Below are 14,533 nucleotides of genomic sequence, written 5' to 3'. Positions count from 1 at the left end.
CACCTTGAACATTTCATCGCTGTTGACTTGAGGTATAACCCGGCTGCGTATCCCAGGCTAGTGCTGAACTCCAGGCAATCTTCCTACCTTGGCCTTCTGAGTACTGGGATTTGCAGCGAGACATGACAATATCCAGTTCATGTTTTCCCACTTAAATAAAGCATTACACATCTTTTTTTTTTTTTTTTTTTTTTTTGACATTTCAGAATTGCCAGGACCATACTTGATTCTGTGGGCCGTTATTGGGTAAAATGGGAATTACTTGAGCCTAGGACGAAGAAACAAATAGAGTGAGCCTGACGATTGAGACGCCTAGCATGATGTCAACCTGACTGAGCAAGAACGCCAAGGGGCACATCTTTGGATGTGTCTGTGGGATGCTTTTGAAGAGGATTAACTAAAGCCAGGTCCACCCTGAATGTGTGCATCAGCATCTCATAGGCTCAGGGCCAAGGCTGAACAAAAAGCAGGAGAGGAGGCATGCTTTCTCTGCTCCTCAGTCCACCCAGATGTGCTCAGGCCTCTTTACACAGGTAAGAGCCACACTAGAGGCCATGCCTTTCCTGCCAGGATGAACCCTAACCATTCAAGTCACTGGTCAAAATAAGTCCTTCTTCCTTTAAGTTGCTATTTCTGTCAGAGCAACGAGAAATGGGACCGATACAGCCAAGTGACTAACGGGAAGATAGCATATTTGGCATGGATACACCGTACGAGATGACTCGTGTCCCAGGCAGGATGGCACGGTTCCAGGGTTTCACCACACTGCTTGCAGTTACATCGAATGAAGCACTGGTTCTTGGGATTTTCTATTCAATGATTTCCATCCAACCAATTTGTGCTTTGACAATTTCCATGCACATATGAAATACATTCTGGATATTCTCGTACCCAATCATCTGCTCTCCTCAACATCAACCCTCTTCCCTCTCCCTCTTTTCCACATTCATGACCTTTTGCTTGCTTTATGGCCCGCTGAATTCAGCAGGAGTCATATGTGTAATCAGGGACTTAGACGTGTGCCTCGTGGGCCTGCCAGTGAACATGCAATGGATGACAATGGCTGTGACTCCCACAGCCACCCAGTAGCCAGTAGTTCAGACTCGCAATGCCCTCCGCGGTGCACGTCTAACTGCTGAAGTCCAGTCGAAGCTGTCTCAGTCCTTATGAGATCATGGCTTCTGCAGCTGTGCCATGGCCCCACAGTAGCATTTCCCGGCCCCTTTTCCTAGACTCTGGATCTTACCACTTTTCAATCCCGTTTATGGAGTTAGAGGAGGTGAAATAAACAGTTGTTTAGAGCTGAACTCTCAATCACTACTCAGAAACTTGAGCAGCTATGTGTTTCTATGTTCGCTGTTGTTCATTACAAAGGGGCACGTCTCTGATTAAGACAGAAAATAACATGCATCTGTGGGTATAAACACAACTATTAAGAAGGCAGTTTGGTGCTGAACAATGGTAGTAAGTTTCCTCTAGGGTCAACTTCTCGGGAATAATTTCTTGACTGGTTTTACAGTAGTAGGCATACCACCAGGCATGGTGAGGCATGCTTTTAATGCCAGCACTAGCAAATCAGTGGCAGGTGAATCTCTGTGAGTTCATGGCCAGCCTAGTCTACAAAGCAAGTTCCATGTCAGCCTATTCCCTATTACACAGAGAAACCCTGTTTGAAAAACAAACAGAAATAACTAAAAAAGCAGTAGGCATAGGCTGCCTTTTGTTGAATGGGCCACAAATCCAATCAGAGAGAGGCTGGCCACCCCTGTGACATTGTGCCATTATGATGCCACTGGGAAATTCTTGCCTGGTAAGTTGGCACAGTACTTTGTAGGGTGCACAGCTAGTGATAACTTTTCCATTAGCCTGCATAAAACCTTGTGTGCCATGAAAGCTATGCAGAACAGAAGTCCCTAGCTCAGTTCCCTCTTGATTTCTCTATATATCATGACAAAGATGTACTGTGTCCTGGAGTATAAAGGTCTCAGCAGGAATGATGGGATACAAGAAACAAGGAAGTAGATAGGAAAGGCTCACCAAAATGAAGACTGCACACAAAGCCCAATAGAAACCTAGTACTATGAATCCAGTTGCAGAGAGGGAGGAGTGATGAGCACAGGGGTCAAGACCAGGCTGGAGAAACACACAGAAACAGCTGACCTGAACAAGGGGGAGCTCATGGACTCCAGGCTGATAGCTGGGAAAACAGCATAGGACCAACTCAGACTCCCTGAATGTGGGTGTCAGTTAAGAGGACTGGGCAGTCTATGGGGCCTCTGGTGGTGGATCAGTATTTATCCCTAGTTTACTAATGAAATTTGGGAGCCCATTTAGCATAGAGGGATACTCTCTCAGCCTAGACACATGGGGGAGGGCCTGGGCCCTGATCCACATGATAAGACAGACTTTGAAGATCCCCATGGAAGGCCTCACCCTCCCTGGGGAGCAGAAAGGGGGTGGGATGGGGGTTGGTGTGGAGGAGGAGGATGAGACAACTGGGATTGACATGTAAAACAAGCTTGTTTCAAATTTAAATAAAAAAATTAAAAAGAAAAAAAAAACCTAGTATTTTGTAAGCTGATGTTTTAAAAATGTAATTAAAAAAAAAAAAAAAAAAAGCCCCAGAAAACAAACACAAAATAGATCGAAGATATCCAGCATGGCTGGTACTCCTGGCCCTAGAAGCCATGATCATAAAACAAAATAGCAATACCTGGGAATAATATGCCTCCTTACAGGGGTCCACTAGTACTACATAGACTCTTTCCCACGCTGGAGGCCGCTACCTGGGAGAATGGAGTCTGAGAACGAGGTGGACTGGTCTCATGCCATAGCCAAGTTCATTCAGAGCATCGGACCCTGAGGGTTAAGAAAGGTCACCCGAGTAAAGCTCTCACGAGTTCAAGCTGCGTACATCCACAAGAACAAACTGCACGTGCCAAAAACGTATGTTTCCACAGAGGCATCTAAACATATACCAGTAGCCAGCTGTGGCCGATAATCTGAAGTAAACTCACTCCTGCCTGATACCCCTAGCGGGGAACAGAAGCACTTTCCAAGAACAACCCATTCTTTTGTTTGTTTCTTTCTTTCTTTTAGGAAACTGAGCTCACAAGACTCTTGTCTTGTTTTCTTGGAATTTTCTCACAAGCATTCAGAATTCCACTCACACAGCTCCGTTTTGGACTGTGCTCAGACACTAGACTATATAATTATGTTACTGAAGACAGGATTTGATATTTTTGAGTACCATTAGCCATGAGTAACTAAAAACCGTGGAACATAAAATAGTGATAAGGGCGCTTATTATAGTACCAATAATAAAAAAATGTTGAATTTATTGAAAAATCTGTCAGTATAATTATACAGAATATAAATAATATAGAATTGATAGAAACAAAATAATACAACGCAACTTATAAGTAATGTTAATCTTGTGGTGAACTTTAGAAAATTTGGAAAATACAAGCTATTTAGAATCCACAGATTATAGAGTCTAAGGCTGATTTTATCTACTTCCTTCCAGATTTTTATGCAGTGGCAATTAAAGTAAAATTTTAAATAATATGTGTCTTAGAAAATTACCATCATATAATTCATGCGGCAGAAATGCATGTATTAACATCTTAGCCATGCTATGAAATGTAATCTTAATAGATGCATGAAATTTTACCATTCTTTTAGTAATATTGTCAATTCTAATTTTCCAGGAATATAAATGTCAGTAAAAGAAGCATGTTCATAATTATAGAGCATCTATATGTTTTGCTGTTGTGACTAAGTAGTCCAGTCTGGCCTAGAACTCACTATACAGCACAAGCTGATCTCATACTCCCTGTAATTCTCCTGTCTCGGCCGTCCAAGCATTGCAATTGCAGGCATCCATCACCATGTTGAACATAACCATATCCCATGCCCTCTACAGAAAGACAGTGAGCTGCTTTGTCAACATGAAAAAAAAAACTTGTAAGGAAAACATTCAATATTGTCAAAATAAAAAGGTTTGTTGTGGGGGAAACATTCACCCTTAAATCGATGATGATGATGATGATGATGATCGCTCTGGAGCCTCCCACACGGCCCAGGACTCCAGGTAGAGTCATCCATCCATCATTTCACTCCAAAGCTTGCTATTGGCTGGTGGTTCCCAGTGAGTCCCTACCCCTTAGTTGACTGGTGGAGTCATCCAGCATTCCTAAGCTTGCTATTGGCTGGTCTCCATCAAAGCCCTGTCCTCAGCGGGAGAGGCACTTACCCCACACAAGCATCACACTTGGGACAGTCAGGCTGTGCTGACAATGCTTCTGTACAAGCAGTAGCCAGGTCTCTTATCGGAAAACACTTCCAGAAGGTTATTTTAGCTCTAAAGGGTTTGAAGGAGCCAACTGCTAACTCTGTTAAAAAGCTGGAGGTCCCCTGCCTCCTCGGATCCCCAGACAGTGTTTAGTGCCGGCTCCCCTTCATCCCCTTGGCTGCCACAGCCTCTGCCTGGGTTTTCTCCTTGCTCTAGAGCTCACAGGTGGACCTTCCTGTCTTTTGGAAGCAGCTATGTTTTGAGAAATCATTTCCTCATGTTTTATCCTACATGTCTACTTGTTTATGACTCAAACAGGTTAGCTCAGTGGGTCAAGTTACCAGAAAAGTGTCTGCTCTTAAATGCTACTCTCTCCTTCTGTTTTCTGGATTTTTTTTCTCTCTCTCTCTCGCATTTCTAGATTCTAGATTTTTCCTAGTTAATTCGCAAATGTTTCTCAAATCTGCTTCAGCTTTTTCATAAAACTCCCTCTTCGTGTTCATTCCCTTTAATGGCTCTTTCCTTTTACCATTCATATATTACTAACTTGTTATTTTCTCCTATCAGATCTAAAGGTTTCCCTTTAAAAACATCCTATTACAAGTGTGCAGTAGTTGTACAAAGTGATGGGTTCCAAAACGCTGTTTTTTCTCCAGTACTATTTGTACCCTGGTAACTACTCCATTCTTTCCTTCCTGCCCTTCCTGTTCACACTGGTCCTTTGAAAACACTCAGATTAGGGGTGTGTGTGTGTGTGTGTGTGTGTGTGTGTGTGTGTACAATCTATGTTCTCCATAATAGAAAAAAAATGTGTAGTTATTTGTCAGTCTGGATCTGAGATATTTTATGTAATATCAGCCTTAACAATTCCATCCATGTCTCCTGCAAATGACATTATTTCTTTCTGTTTTACATTTGGGTAAACGCTGATTTTCTTTATCCGTTCATGTATTGATCGGCACCTAGACTGAAGCTGTAGCTTCGCTAATAAGAATAGTTTTGTAGTCTACCTGGATGAAGTAGGCATCTCCGAAGTATGCGGACCTAGACTCCTAGACTAGTGTAAGGTCTCAGACATTACGCTGGCCCGCCCCTGTCACCTGACAGAATGCACTCAGGCGGTGCCCTGGTCAACCCAGGGTTGCATGTGTACTAGTCTGCAAGCAGGTGCAAAGGACCCTTTAAAAGAAAGACCCCACCCACTTATGCTCTTTCCTGCAGTTCCCCTGGGGAAGACAGGACATTTCCTGCCTGCCTCTTATGTCCTCTCTCTGAGTCTCTTGCATACCCCCCCCCTTCCCTTTCTAATAAAACTTCTCACTAAGTTCTGTCTGCCTGGCGTGTTTGTCCCCAGCTGGGTCACCCTCATCTGCCATGGAATCCAACAAGGCTGACCACACGAGAGAATAGTGAGATCATGGGCTGGCTCTAATTTAATTGTTTAAAATATTATTCTAATTTCTAATGATATCCATAGCAGAATCACTGGATTAATCTTACATTTATGAATGGATTTCTCAGCTTAATGTTCTTTAATTTCTTAGTTTTTATGTTTCATTTGAAATATCCATTTCAAATATTACTTAATGACTAACCTTGCGCATCTTATTTTTATGTTCACTTTCTATCAAAGTTTATCCCAGTATGTGCTGCTGTTAGCCACCCTCTTCCTTTATGTTAAAACAAAAATGGGTTTGATTTATTACTTTTAACCAATACATGAGGTTCAAAGATCACTATTTATTCAAGTTTTCATTTTCAGGCTGCGTTGTGTTGAGGTTCCTTTGAGCATTGCATGTGATGTGTTCTTATAAAGTCTTTAATCGTGCCATATCACCTTATTAAATTATATACAGAGTCCCCCAACACACACACACACACACACACACACACACACACGAAGTTACAGAGCCCATAAGTATATTATACATCTCTATATCCAATCATCATTAATTCTATTGACTGTGGGTGACAAGCATGCATTTATGAGTATATACGTCAGAGATGGCGATTCCTCACTGATAATGGAGGACCTACTGCTTCATGGCACCTTGTGCTGATATCTTGAATGTCCGGCCGCATACTTTAACCACCTGCTGGTGCTCGTCATTCCCACAACATTTATTAATTAAACTACTCAGTATTAAATTATCCTTATCCTACTCGATATTGAATTATCACTTAACGCCATTTTGCCTTAAATTCCTCTCTTACTTTTTCATAGTTACTACTTTCCTTTTGTAATGTTGGGCGTCAAAGAAGGGTCTCAGGCAAAGTAGGGAGCTAATTGTCTACCACCGAACTGCACTCAATTTTAGCTTTATTTTAAGCATTTCCTAATGTACAGTGAACATGTAGTTTAAATATTCACATGATATGAGTCTTTGTCTTTTAGTTCGAAACTTACTATAATTTTCAATATATTTGTTGATCATCATAACTTCTAGGTGACTGGCTTTCTGTGTGTGTGTGTGTGTGTGTGTGTGTGTGTGTGTGTGTGTGTGTGTGTTTCTGTTTAGGCTTCTTTTCTGTTTTATTTTCTGTTGTGATGGGTGATTACTTTTCTTTGAAGTCAGTGTCACAAATGCAACACATCAGTTTGATTTTTATGTGATTTGAAGATATGTGGATATATATACTTTCCTTTCCTTGCCTCTAATTGTGTATCTGAAATAGCACCTCTAAGTTCCAAATAAGCTATGACTTTACAGTCACCATCACTGTGCTTGTGATATATAATAATATCATGTTATGCACCTTAACACTATGTCTGTATCGAAAAGAGATAGGATGGTAAATTATCAGCTACTGAAATCAGCCATCCCAAACTCGGAATGAATGCAGCATTATTTTCAAAGCTACAGTTCGCACAGTTCTGGGAAATGCTTGCATGTATCTGATCATTTAAATTATTCAAGCAGTTGTTGCATGTGAAATGAGAAGACATGAAGATGAAGAGGAAATTAAGACCTCACAAGTTAGTGTTTGAAAGCCATGAAGACAGCTTGCTTTCAGAGTGTTAGCAGTTCCTGTGAATAATGTTTGTGGGAAAATAATGAAGAAATGAAAATTTTATCAGAACTACAGAAACGTAACTGTTTCCAAGGTTAATTTATGACCAGCCAAACGCACTGTAGTGTATACAAAGAAAATGAAGAAGTAATCTCTGGTAATAGACACCATGGTATTTTTTTCTTAATTGAAAAATATAATTTTATTTCTGAGTAAGGCCACTGGTGATTTTAACATCAGGGTGACAATGAATGTAGGGCTAGAACAGAAAATTATTTCCTGGGCAGGAAAGATAGCGCCTTCACAAACCCAGGGTGCTTACTTTGTCTAGGACACTGCCAGGTCTCCCTAGCGTGTCTCTCTCCCTACAGGTGTTAGACGATGAGAAGTCATTAAACCTTGCAAATCAGGGCATCACTCCCTGGATGGCTACCAGTTAAGTTCCAAGCAGAAGCACACATGTTACTGTTCTTCTGAGAAGCCATTGCTAATGGCTGCTTTCGCATGTACAGCTGTGAGTTGCAGCCTACGATCCCCCACAGCTCCCCACCTGAAGATTGAGTACAAGTGTTTGTTATCTCAGGCTTTGCTGATGTCTTCGTTTACTTCACTGCCTAAGAAATGCAGTGAGATCTGAAGAGTTTAGAAAAGGTGTGTGATGCATTCAATGTCATGCTGTAACGCCACACCCTTTGGCATCATTAACAATTTTCTTAAAACTCATTGGATGGAGAGGAGTGCTGTGAAATGCCCTCTGCTGGGAATGGTATGGCTGCTGCTGTGGTTACGCCACAAAACCAGTGCAAAATCGAGCCAGTTAAAGATTCCAGTGTCCTCTCGGAGAGAGTAAGGCCTCCCATAGGAAGTCTACTAAGCCTGTTCCATCGTCTGTCTTGTTCTGAGGAGCAGATAGGAGGTGGGGGGGGCAAGGATGGGGAGCAGGAGGAGAGGAGGGAGGAGGGAGGAGGAACTGGGATAGGAATGTAAAATCTAGATTAATTAAAAAAGGAAGTAAGATATCATGATAATAAAATAAAGCATAGTAGTAATAAAAAAAGAAAAATTACAAAAATTAAACAAAAATCTAACAACCAAATCAAACAAACAAACAAAACAAATTCCATCATGGAGGAGGGAGGAGACGATGGGGCCCAGCTTCTCACTGAGGAGCTACTGGCAGTTAAAGGCTGCTGGACAAAGGAGACTCACTTTCCTTTGGCAGGGTAGCCACTGGTAGTTTTCCCAAGCCCGGCGGATGTCCCAAACCCATATACAATAATTCAACTCACTAATGTATGACTCAGTAGAGCATGGGTAGAAATTCCATATCTTTACCACCCACTAAATCACAATTTAAGCCTTGTCATGGCCTCTCTCTTTAGCCTTTCTATTTATTTTGAGAGTTTCCCCTTCCCTTTTTCAAAAACTTCATCAGGCATTGTGAGTATTAAGTCCAAAGCTAAAAGAATACGGTCTGCCTGAACAAAACTACTTTAAGTGTTTCCAGTAATCCCCTCAGGGTTCCAAAGCTGGACCCTGGCGGTTACATGAGCCTGAACATCCCACCTTTCTCATCTTACACTCCATGGAATTTAGTCTTCATCCGTGTATGCTCTCTACTAAACCCTTTCAGCTTACACAGTCTTCCCACCTCCTTGTGCCATGAGCAAAGCCTATCTTTTCCATGTTACTTCATACAAGCTCACTACCCTGACACCTGCACAAGCCTAAGTCTGTATGCTCATCCAAGAGAACTGAAGATCAGGGACCTCCTCCTTGCCATCTTTGATTCTGTAGCAAAGGCTGAAGATCCTAAAAGTGAAGAGTAACTTCCCTGTTCATTGTTCATTAACATCACTGAGCCTGATACATGCTATAGGGTCTACCTATCATCTACTTATCTGTCTACGTACCTATCTTCTATCTACCTATTTATCTATCTACCCACCAACCAATCTATCTATCATCTATCTGTCTATCTATCTACCTATCATCCATCTATCTACCCACCTATCTACCTATCATCTATCTATATACATAGGTATATCTATATAGATATATAGACAGATATTAGATAGGTAGATAGATAGATAGACAGACAGACAGACAGATAGATGATAGATATTTGATGAATGAATCAGGTTGATAAAAAAAAAAACATCAGTGGAAAAAGGAACCCAATATTTTTGGCTAAGTCAAACAAATCCCATAGAATATATAATGACCTATTTCCTGATAGGTATCAAATAGACAGTGCTAAATTCCTATTTACAAACTAATGACCACGTTCACCCAACTGTCTTCCTTAAACACACCCAGTTCAATTTGTCCAGACAGGAGAGCTCACTGTAAATTCTTTTACCACTCAAGAAGACACTATTCTTCCATCTGTAACCTCTGAGCCCCGAACTCCATCATAAGTTGTAAACTCATGGAACTATCCAAAATTGTCTCCTGCAGCAATCCCTCTCATCCTGATGCCACTGTTTCCAGTGTTCATCTCCTGCTGTCCAGACTACAAGCACTACCTTCCATGAAGATGTTCATCCTTCCTCGCCTTACTTCCCAAAGGAATGTTTTATATTTATTTTATTTATATTCATTATGGAATTACCAAAAAGCATTATAAACTCTTTTCCTAATTGGAAATATTCACGGATGATGATAAAAAAAGAAAAATCACCTAATGACTGTCTAGTAGAACAATACTAGAATTCAAATATAATGTAATTTGAAGTAGGTACTTCAAATATGAAGCCCAAGTTCTACTACACAACCTTTGTTCTCCCAACTTCTGAAATCTTTTCTCTTGGTCCAACTTTGTCCTTGTAAGTGTTTTGCCATGTAATTTTGAAGTCTAGTCTTGATAACGGTAACTTCTGATCTTAAGATAACACTAGCACTTTCCATATAGGCTCAGCCTCTGCTTTGCTTCTTGATAAATCTGCCCTATATTCAATTCTTGTGGAACTGTTGGAGAATTATCCCATATGGCGTACGGGGAAAAAATTAATGGAGCGAATCATTGGATTGATAAGGATGGAGTTGACTGCAATGATGAAGCTAAAAGACACCAATGACCTAGGCATCAAACAGAGTGAGGCCTTTCTGCTACAAAAATAGCCGCATGGATTGAGCAAAGAGTTGTCTTCTTCACCCACTGTGGAAGGGAGAAGGGGGAGGAGGATGGGAAAATCACAGATACCTACTGTACTACACACTTCAACGGTCGCCCATGAGAAGAGGTCTATTGGACATGTATTTAGGTACCATCATAACAGGTATGGTGGTTTGAATAAGCACCTCCAGGCTCAAATGTTGAATGCTTGGTCATCAGGGAGTAGCACTATTTTAAAACATCAGAAGGATTAGGAGGTGTGGCTTTGTTGGGGGGAAGTGTGTTGCTTGGGGTAAGCTTTTAGGTTTCAGAAGCCAATGCTAATCTCCTAGTTTTGTAGCTACTACTCTAGCATCTGCCTACATGTCACCAAGCTCCCTACTATGATGATAATGGACTAACCCTGGGAAACAGCGAGCCAGCCACCGATGACTTGTTTTCTCTTATAATAGTTGTGCGGGTCATGGTTTTTCTTCACAGCTATAGAACAGTGTCTAAAACAGAAATGAAGTCTCAGAAGATTGTGACTGTAAATACAATTCCAGCTCTTCCAAATGAAAAGATTTAGTATGATTGTCTTACAACATAAAAATGTTTCATCAGGCCCACTGGGGAAACTGCCTCCCGCTCTCAACTAAATTTTCAAGAGAACACAACCACTTACTGCCAACTCTAAAATCAGTCAGTCTGCCCACGTGACTGAGGTTGGTGATATGGGTTTATTTCATGCCATTTTAACATTTCCACATCTAACGCTAGAGAACGGGAAATACTAACCTAATGTTTGGTTAACCAGAATATCTACATTTCTCCTACTGCTATCTTTGCTTCCTATTTTCTCCTGAATTAAATGGGAGCTTATCATGAAGCAAAACATTTCATTCTGAGTTTGCCTTTTTTAGTTTGTTTTCCTACTTCAGGACTCACTATCTTGTGAATGTGGGTTCCTCAACTGTCTATGGATTCCTTTGATGGAAGCCTCAAGGTAAATTGGTTTGCTTTACCTCCTGAGATGGTAATTTAGATAGACAAGGAGAATCAGACTCCTGAGCGCTCTCATTGGCCTTTCATGATCAAATCTCCCTGTAAACAATCAGCAATGGGAAAACGTGGCAGATTAACTCCTTGCTAGCAAAAAGAAATCTATCTTGAGCATAGGCACTGCCAAGCCCTCACCTAGTTCCATCATTGTCTCCCAGAAGACCTGTTTACAAGACCACCCACCTTCTTTAGTATGGAGAGCCACAATAGAAGTTCTGGGACTCGTCCAATCTTATACTGTCTCTGCCCCTTAATGTGAAGAGTCAGCACAAGTCTGTGAACACTTCAGGCCCAAGATCTCAGGCATGAGAGATCCCACTTGGAAACACACATCCCTGGGATGGGTATGCTTGAGATCAGAGAGATCTCAGGGAGAGTTTTGTGCTGATCCTGGATGATCTGAGGGTTTGGGAGGCCATTCAGAACATGAATAGATATGCCTCAGGTACCGGTGGCAGATTCTTCCTGGCCTTCAGATTGTTTTCTTATGGAAGGTCTAGAGCTGGAGGAAGACTATAGAACCCATGTGGAAGGTGAACTTGTTCTGCTAAGTGACATTCATGTTCAGTCCATGTGCTCCTCAGTATAAAGAAGGAACTGGCAGCCTGTCCTTCCCAGACCTAGAGGTGAGCACTAGAGAAGAAGCTACTGAAGAAGGTAGGAAAGGAAGCTGACAATCTATTCGTGATAAGCTCATTTAATAACCATGGGCTATGTCTCACATTCTTTCAAACAGCTGGCCTCTTCTAGACACATGGAAATTGGTGGGATTCTAAGGTAAATGCCTGGAAGTTCTATCTTCATCTCTACATTTCCACTCTCTGAAAATGTAAACTCTAAAGGACTGTCAAGATGAACGCAACCGAATAAAATCCTTGGCTCAAGTCACCTTGCAAAATCCTCTCAACCAACATGTAGCAGATCTTCCCTCTTAAGTGAGACAGAGCTGGGCAGAAAAATGGCATCTTAGTTACTTAATCATTGCTTCGACAAAATACAAGACAATTCAAGAAGGGAGGGGTCAGAGTTTGAGCACACGTCATAGCAAACAATGCATGACAGCAAGAGCTAGAGATGGATAATTACGTTGCATTTGCACTCAAGAACCAGACAGTGCTGGAAACTGGTGCTTAGCTCTTTTTCTTCTTTTCATTCACCCCAGGCCTCTGGTCCAAGGAATAGTGCCCCCCACATTTAAGATGGGTCTTTCTACACACCTGTATGTTTGTCCTTCAAGTGATTGCAGATGCTGAGAAGGTGACAACCATTGTTGAACATGACAGGCAGGCAGAGTGACAAGGAGGGTCTGCAGCAAACAGAACTAAATGCTGCTATGGAATTTGCTGCCCACTTATCCTGGCCATAAATGGGTAGAGGGACAATTCACCTATACAAACATCTACCTACCAGATGATTACATCCTCAGACAAGCTGGCTTTTTTTTCTTCTTCTTCTTCTTGTCCCTTGGAAACATCACAGTGAAGTCATGTCTCAACACAAGTCATCAGCTGCTGCCATTAGGGATGTGGAAACATCTGCTTCCCTGGCCACACCCCTCGCTGGGTCTCTGGCCTGGTTTCACTGCTAATTCTTCTACCACATAGCACCTTCCCTAGCGAGCCTGCCTCACGTGGGAGATGAAGCACAGGAGGAAAGCAGAGCCTGAAGCTCACTGCTGCGGGACACACACACACAGGAGACAGGACGGTACAACGCTAAATAGCCTTCTTACAAACAACGTGAGAACATACACCATAAACTGTAAATACGAACAAATACAAAGAGAAGTCAGGTGAAGCATCCTGCCAGAGCTCAGTCCAGGAACTCAGCCAAGGGCACTTCTACTTGATGGTATTGTGTGAACACCAAAAGATGTCCCTACTCTCCTTAGGAGGAAATAAGGTTGTCGACCATGCTAAAGTCATTTAACTCTCTCTTTTTACCAAGTAAACACACACAAGTTCAACCTCCTTACAATTGGAGGTTTCCAATTGTCCTCGCCAGAGGTTTATTCTGCTGGCTAGTTTTACATCAACACCCTAAAGTCAATTAAGAAAATGCCCCCATAAGATCAGGTGTAGGCAAGCCTACAGGGCATTTTCTTAATTAGTGATTAATTGGAAAGGGCCCAGCCCTTGCTGTCTCTGAGCTGGTGGCCCTGGGTTAAGCCACGAGCAGCAGCACCCTCCACAGCCTCTGCATCAGCCCCTGCCTCCAGGCTCCTACTAGGAGTTCCTGCCTTCACTGTCTTGAATGATAAACTGTAATGTGGAATGTAAGCCAGAGAAACCCTTCCCCCTCAAGTTGATTGGCCATGATGTTTCATCCTATCAATCCTGACCCTGACTAAGACATTCATAACCAGTGGAACCAATACAAATTTCCCCTTCTTGCTAAGTTTTTAATTTTCCAGGCTCCAGCCATGTCCTATGGATGTTCAAGCTCCAACATCTCTCGTTAAACAATCCCTTGAAAAGCAAACACTGTTGCAGATATCCAACCCTCTTCTCTGCTTCTAACATGGGACAAAAAAAAAAATCCTCCTTTTACGTTTGTGATCACTTTTCAAACTAATTAGATCTCTACCGCACTGCAGCGTTTCTCTGGCGCCAAGCAACTGAAGCGAAGAGCAGTCGGTTGATATTACATTGTCATTATCCACCAATGTGTCAGCGTACCTTCCCCGGGAGTTCAAAGTGTGCTGTCCTACTTTATTGAACAATGAAATGTGAGTCACTCCTGTGTGCTACTTCTAGGCTGATGCACTAGGGGCTGAGAGATGGATAATCACTTAAGAACGCTTGCTGCTCTTACAGAGGACCTGGGTTCAGTTCCCAGAACCCACGGTAGGGAACTCCCAACTGCCTGTAGCTCCAGTTCTTAGAGATGAGAAACTTTCATCAGACCTCAATGAATATCTGCGCCCATGTAAATACACACATATACATAAAATAAATGCATATATCTTAAAAAAAAAAAAAAAGAATAAATCCCACTTGTCTCTGCTTTACCCCAGCGGCTAATCATTCCCTGCGGATGTCTGACACACCAGCTAACACTCCAGTTTT

Source organism: Phodopus roborovskii, unplaced genomic scaffold, assembly GCF_943737965.1.
Source record: "Phodopus roborovskii unplaced genomic scaffold, PHOROB, whole genome shotgun sequence".
NCBI classification, from domain to species: domain Eukaryota; kingdom Metazoa; phylum Chordata; class Mammalia; order Rodentia; family Cricetidae; genus Phodopus; species Phodopus roborovskii.
This window is presented reverse-complemented; position numbering follows the sequence as displayed.